This window comes from Lissotriton helveticus, chromosome 7 (assembly GCF_964261635.1).
Source record: "Lissotriton helveticus chromosome 7, aLisHel1.1, whole genome shotgun sequence".
Classification (NCBI taxonomy): Eukaryota; Metazoa; Chordata; class Amphibia; order Caudata; family Salamandridae; genus Lissotriton; species Lissotriton helveticus.
In genome coordinates this window covers 1,770,992,539-1,770,999,818 of record NC_136068.1, presented here as the reverse complement: position 1 = coordinate 1,770,999,818, position 7,280 = coordinate 1,770,992,539, and positions in this window count along the sequence as shown.

The following is a 7,280-nucleotide window of genomic DNA, read 5'->3' as shown; positions in this document are numbered from 1 at the left end:
TCATTCAGGATTTCTGCGAAATGTATGGGGGAATTAGTTGATAACAATGAGTGAATCTCTGCAGTCGTCCTTGCGACTAGGAGATCATACGTTTCTTTTGATGACGTGAGTCTGGTCGGCGTCTGAAGAAGCACTGTTTTCATTCTGCTTAAAGTATCTATTCGAATAGAAGTAATTTTCAAGTTAGGCCATGCCCTTGCCTCCCTCTCTGGAAAGGAGCTGGGGAACAATGAGTGTCCACAGCACATGACCTTCGCAGTCGTAGTTACGAGATAAGGAGTCCCGGGCATAAGACTACAACATCTGCGATCCACAATTAGAATGTAACTCCCGTTATAGAGTCTTTTAAGGAATGGTTCTATCTCTGTTGCAGGTGCGCCTAGCTGGTGACATGAAAGGTTATTTGAGTTCCCTTCACAGGCTCCATGCAAACTAATTCCATTACACAGAAGTGTACCGCTTAGTGACATCGCACAATTATTGCCACTAAGAAACACTTTCTGTCCCTTATTACTGACACATGCATGTGAATAGGGCAAGTTCCATGTTGTCTTAATGTACACTTTTCCCAATTTTTCGTACATGCCAGCCTGTATATATTTTTGGCAGTATTGAAACCTGAAGGTTGATATTGGAATATTAATTATCCCATATATTATCCATTCACTGACAGGTCGTTCTGACATTGTCACTGGTAATCTCTCGAGTTTCTCAATGCTCAGGATTGTATAATCAGCACCCTTTTGTGCCATACTGATTTGTTTATCAGTAAGGTTAAAGATATTGAATAGTGACGTTGTGTTGATTAAACGCCAAGGCACATAGCCTGAACGCAGATTTTGTAACGTCCAGCCAAGCTGTACAATAGAACGCAATTGAGACTGACCGTGTTGTAACAACAGTAAGTCTTGCGATATTATGTCGATTGCTGAAGACACAATGCTGTCCAAAGAAAAAATTCTGGAGGACAGAGTCATTAACCCATTGTCCACTACAGAAAGTGATTTTTCCAAATTAATACTGTCAATTTCCCGTATACTTTCTGCTGTCTCAATTTGAGTTACCTTCCAGGCCTCATTGTAAGCTGCATATACAGAGGCTGCTATGAAGCGTTTTTGACGCTGTTTGCGCGGTCCCATAATGAAATCGTGCAAGTCAGCACCATCAGTAAGTAAAGTTAGGTGTTGCTTAATTTCTGTCAGTGTGGAAGTTTGTAGCCATTGAAGGCATAATTTGCCCACACTGTAGGTGGTTATTATCCCTGGGTGTTGTCTTTGGGAATATCTAGGGTCTGGCCTGGTCAATTTGAACCCCTGTTTTTTGTTCAGGAATCTGTCTTGACAGTTATTAGTATCTGTGGGCCAGATCAACCACTGTTTCCAATCAGGATGTGTTCTGTTTTGGTTTAATATATAGTTTACGTCTATCTCTTCATCTGTAGAGCTATTGCTGTCCATTGTTGGCTTTGGAATAGACAGTTTATTTAAGTCTTTGATTTTGGCTAAGCCAAGACAGGTGGTTTGTTGAACAGTGTCATTTAAAAATATAATTTGTTCTGGGATCATGCAGGCTCTAAACAATGATTCTATACCTTGTACTTGCCATTCTTTTGTACCCCAAACACTTTTAACTTCAACATTTTTGTCCCAATAATCAAAACCAAAAGTATTCATTTGTTCAAAAAATGAGTCTGAATATATCAATTTCGTGTTTGTTAGCATGGTCTTTGTCCCTGTCTTATTTGACAATTTGAAATAAAATGTTTCAGCATTACTTGTGTTGAACCCTGAAAAGTATGAATATTTGTCGTAAAAGGTTCTTGAGCTTCCTTTTGGAGGGGTTGCACAATGTTCCCATTGATTATAATTTAAAACATTTCCAGGTTGTGCAGATTTATGTAGAAAATGGTTACCATAGTGGTTGTAACAGTACATACTATCATAATTAGTCGAACCCTGCAAATAATCATGTTTGGTAAATTTAGCAGACATCACTAAGTCAGACATCATATTATTTATACTTTCAAAGTCCCAATCATCAGCAAATGAGCTTGTTTTTACAAAGTCACTCAACGAGATCTTAATTTGGTGTGGATATTTCAGGATCTCAACCGGACCATAAATTTCGTAGTCAGTATTGTCCCATGCTACCCCACCCGGTATAGGATTGGCTGTGAAGTTGACTGAAGAAAGTTCTCTTTTCTCGACGTGTGAAGATGTGTGTGGCTTGAGGATCAAGTTGATTTTCTGACTTGCTGTGTCCATTTTAGCATATTTTCCCTCAATGAAGCGTCCCAAAGTTAGTACCATGATGAGCCAAAGTATGAGGATAAATGCACCAAAGCCCACCCAAAATTCAATCCATGGAGAAATCAGATATGTTTCTTTCAGCTGTTTCAAAAGTTCTTTAGCTTTATCTTTAAAGGTTTTTGTTGATGGCTGTGTTTTTGATTCACTTAGGTCTTCAGAGGAATCATCGAAGTTTATGAAGTAGCCGGATGCAGTTCTGTCAATTGTTCCAATTGCTTCAGGATTACTGTTTCTTGCATATTCGTTTGTTACTTCATTGTAGGTTGGTGTGTCTCTACTAAATCTTTTTATTTGGGTTTTCAGAGGTTTAAGTTCCAATGCATTGTTGCATAGTCCTTGTTGTTCTTCTGTAGGCGTTTCGAATGTGATTAGCCTCTTAGTTTGGACCTCTGTATTGGTAGCAAATCTTGGTGTTCTACTACTTATCGGGAGTCCACTTGGCCTACTGTTTGTTATCGGCCTCATGATTGTGGTTTTACCAGCTCGATGGATACAACTCGGTTCTCCTTTTTACCAGCAAGCGGCGGTAGTACAACTGATCTTGTCCCGTTGATAGACAAGACAGGAACTGCTTTTCTGTAAGAAGGCCCAAATTCCTTCTTTACCGCGATCTTTTCTCTGACTAGATCCCCGACTTTTGGAATCCAGACAGGTCTTGCTGGGACAGGTGGTGGTTCTTCAGTGGTTGTTGGCTGCTGTTTCAACTTTATGTTGCTCAGGTCTTTTCTCGTTTTGTTTAAGTCCTGCAAAATAGCCAAACGATCTTTGATATCAAAGCTTTTTTCCTTTACCACTGAAGTCTGACTGTCAAGATCTAAGACTAACATCCTAGTTCCAAACAATAATTCGTACGGACTGAATCCCTTCAGAGAATTTCTTGGCAGGTTATTTAGACTACGTTGGACACTTATTAGATGTTTGACCCACCCAGCTCCCGAACCTAATATCCTTTCTGTTATAGATAGCTTTATGCCTTGGTTTTTTCTTTACACCATCCCGTATCCCTCAGGAAGGAAGTGAGAAGAATCCCGCATCGCTATGCTCATTTGGCCGTGCTTCCCCACAAGCTTGAGGGCTAAAGTGAAAACATTGGTCAAACGTAGCATGCTCCTAGCGTATATGCCATTTAGACTCGCAAATCTTTGTATAACAGTCCAGACGTCAGCCGAGTGCTGGGTATCTACATTATAAGTGGAAACTAGCCTGTATATATTAATCGGACGCTTTGCTTTTTACTGCTGATCCTTTCTGGAGTGAAACGCCACGGTAGTATACCGTTTCTCTCGCCACTGCGATCTCTGTTGCAGTCCGGGCATTTTTTTACAAAAATGTGATGCTGCAGGCTCATGCCTGGCCACCAGTACACGGATTGTAGTTCTTCCAGAGAATCTTTTAGTTTGAGGTGTCTGAGACCCTCGCCCATATGTGCGTCTGCAATTAACAAAGTTCTCCTGTCCATGTTTGGAATTACTCTATCCCCCACTCCAGGGATTCGAGCAAAAGGGACGGAGTTTGCATCGATTATGTATGTATAATTGAGTGGATAGTTGATCGGTAGCGCTGAGCAGTCGCCTTTTGATGACCTTTTTACCGCCAGCACTGTTTCACCGTCAATGTATTTCATTGTACGCTTTTTTCTAGCTACGGAAGCCGATTTAGTTGCTACTGCTGTGGCTGTCTTAGCCAATGAATTCCCTGCAACGTGAACGCCATCACGCTGATGACTCCGTGAGTGTGTCACGTGAGTCTTTGGTAGTTCTTTCTGTAAAAGAACTATTTGTTCCCAAAGCAGTTTTTGCTTTATTGTTGCACCTGTGTCATCTTTGTAACCGTTTTGAATCCATTTCTGCAAATCGCTGTTATATGATTTGACGCAGTAATACGAATCGGACACTATAAGTGTCGGGAATTCGCGATCTGCATTATCTAGCGCCATTTTCAATGCTATTATTTCAGTCTGTTGTTCTGAATTGGTTTCTACTGAGTGTGTTTTTGTTAATAGAGGTCTTAGTTTATCTCCGCGCCACACTTCTTTTGTAATCTCACATGTGGGGTTGTATGCTTGTTCTCCCCAAACGGAGGGTTGAGCATGTCCGTCTGTATAGATTACAGAAGCGTACTGTCGTAAGGGCAGAATGTCGATTGGCAGAGGGAATGTTCTTTCATATTCTAGATTTTTCAATTCTTTTAATTCTGGATCAAAGTAGTATTTTACTTTGTCCATTGTAATTGAATTCACCCATTGTATCCATTCCGGATTCAATGCTGTTGTTGGTAAATTACACGGTGTTGTTAATGCCTCAAAGGCTGATTCTGCTGTTCTGACTGTGATGTGTCTACCGTCAGCTTTATCTTTTTCTCTAGCTATTGCGGTTTGAACTACATGAACAATTGTTTTCTTTAATGCTGAATTTCTTTTCAGCTTCTGTGTACAAGTGTGATTTGAATGCAATTGGTACCTTTTCTCCCTCGTTAGAGGTCAGGTATGTGAATCCGCATCTTCCTGGGATGACTCGAATCACAAGATTGCGTGTGTTATCACGTGTTTCTAATTTTGTTTTAATTAACATGTCTGTTTGTAAGGATCTCAACATTTCTGTGTGTATTTGAGTCCAATTGGTTCTTTTAAAATCTGGTTTTATTAGATCATAAAGGGGTTTGACCCTTTCTGCGTAATTTGCAATGTATGTTCTTCCAAAATTTAGGAAGCCTAGAATTGACTGTAGGTTTTTTAGTGTTCTAGGTGCTTGGAGTACGGCACATTTCTCTAGGAAATTGTCAGCCAGGCTTTTGCCTTCACTTGATAATTCATATCCTAAGAACAGGACTGTTAGATGGGCAATTCTAGATTTTTTAAAGTTGAATTTGTAACCCTCTGCTGCGAACCCAAGTATTATGGTGTTCACTCTCTTCAAGTGAGTATCCAAGTCATCATCTGTTAGGTATATGTCACCGACATAAGATAATGCTTCGTCATCATATGTTTGTAGTAATTCTGTTACTCTCGCTGAGAATACTCCTGGGCTGTTCTTGAACCCTTGGGGTAACCTACAGAATTGTTTTTGAGCGCCATTTATTGAGAACGCAGACAAATATCTGCTCTCTGGTGCTATATTTTGACAAAAGAATCCATTAGAGATGTCTAATGTTGTTTTGTATTTTTTGCGCACTATGTTATTCATTAGCGCTGCACTATGCGAGTTTTGCACTGCAAAAGTTTTGCAACATGAGTTAAGGTGTCTGTAATCCAAAACTAGACGATATGAATTGTCTGGTTTGGAGACAGGAAACAAAGGGTTGTTCATTTGTGAGGTGCAAGTTTCAATCACCCCCTGGTATTCTAGTTGATCTAGGATTTCTTTTACCTGTTTTTTAGCTTCTTGCTTAATTGGGTACTGTCTTTGTGCAGTAGGTTGTGATTTTAACTGGATTTTGTGAGGAGGAGAGTCCTCATCCCATCCTACGTGATTTTTATATAAAGCAGGAGCTTGAGCTACTGCCCACTTTCTAGCAAGTGTGTATTTTTTATGAATTGGGATATGATTTGAGAAGGCAGGCATAATTATTTCTTCGCCATGAGGGCAGTCCCTGACAAACTCTGGTGGCCAGTCTTTTTCAGCTAGAAGGATGTCGTAGCCCTTGGAGAGATTATCCCAAAATAGTCCCCTTATTTTTCTAGTCTTATCCCCTTCTATACGTAAAGTTATTTCATATATTTTGTGAGGTTTGCTAACTCTGGTGTCTGCAGTTTCCACTTGAAGGTATTCATTCGTGTCCACTGTCTCCAGATGATTCATAAGGACTTTGCGAGCTATGCTCACTTCTGCTGCGCTGTCTAGCATTGTCTGAGCACATTCTCCGTTTTTCAGTTGTGTCCTCAGTATTCTCGGCATTGTTAACTACTTTATTACTGGCTACCTTCTTTTTTGGAAATTGTAATTTCTTATTTGGATGAGCAGGTTCCTTGTCTTTGGACTTGACGTGCCCTTCCCTGGGTTCCGATCGTCCTCTTCTTTCCGATTTCTGCGAGGAAGTCTGAAAAGATTGAGAGGGACGTGTATCAAAATCTTGATATCTATCCGGTTTCTTTATATTATCCCTATTTCTAAGGTTGTATTTTTTCACAGAGGGCTCACTTTGGGGAGACTCGGGTCCTTGGTCCGGAGATCTTTCTCTCCGCCGAGGAGACCTTCCTCTGGACTGGAATCTCTTTTCTTTTGGATTGGATTGTTTGTTTCCATCCCAGTTCTTCTTTTGACTGTTTAGATGATTTTTTTATAAATATTTTTTCAAGACTTTCAATCAGTTGGGGTTTTACTGGTATTCCACCTAAACTATCTCTACCTAGTTCCTCATAGGATTTTTCTATAATTCTGGCAATTTCAGCTGGTTGGTCTGCTATATCTGTTTCTTTTAACCTTTGGCGGATCGCCACGTTTGCTGCTTCTCCCTTTATATTGGCTAGTAATATAGCCGAGACCTGCTTGAAGTCTTTCAGTAATTTCATACCAAGAGTTAAAGCGGGTTCTGGACCGTATTCGTCTTGAATTTGTTTTAGCACATCTGGTATTACCGAAATGGATGGAACACCATGCGTTTTTGTGTAAATGGAAGCAAAGACTGTACCCCAAGTGTCACAGTCCTCCACGTGTGGTGCGATTCCCATTGGAAGACAGATAGTCAGAATCCTGTGTTTATCCACAGGGGTGGTGTCTGGAAACACCGCCTCTATTTGGGTGATTTTTTGTGCTAACCAGAATGGTATTTGTTCCCTTTTAGCTGGTACTTTACCTAGGCAGGACTGTATGTTCTGTGGTGTAATTTTATTTGTGTTCCCCTGATGAGGGGTCAGCTGTGGAATTTTAATTGCTGGTTGGATTGTTGGAAGTCCGCATTACATATTGGACTAATTGTCTATGTACTTTTATTAATTGTTTTAGTTGTATTAGAAGATCTGCTGCAGACATTCTT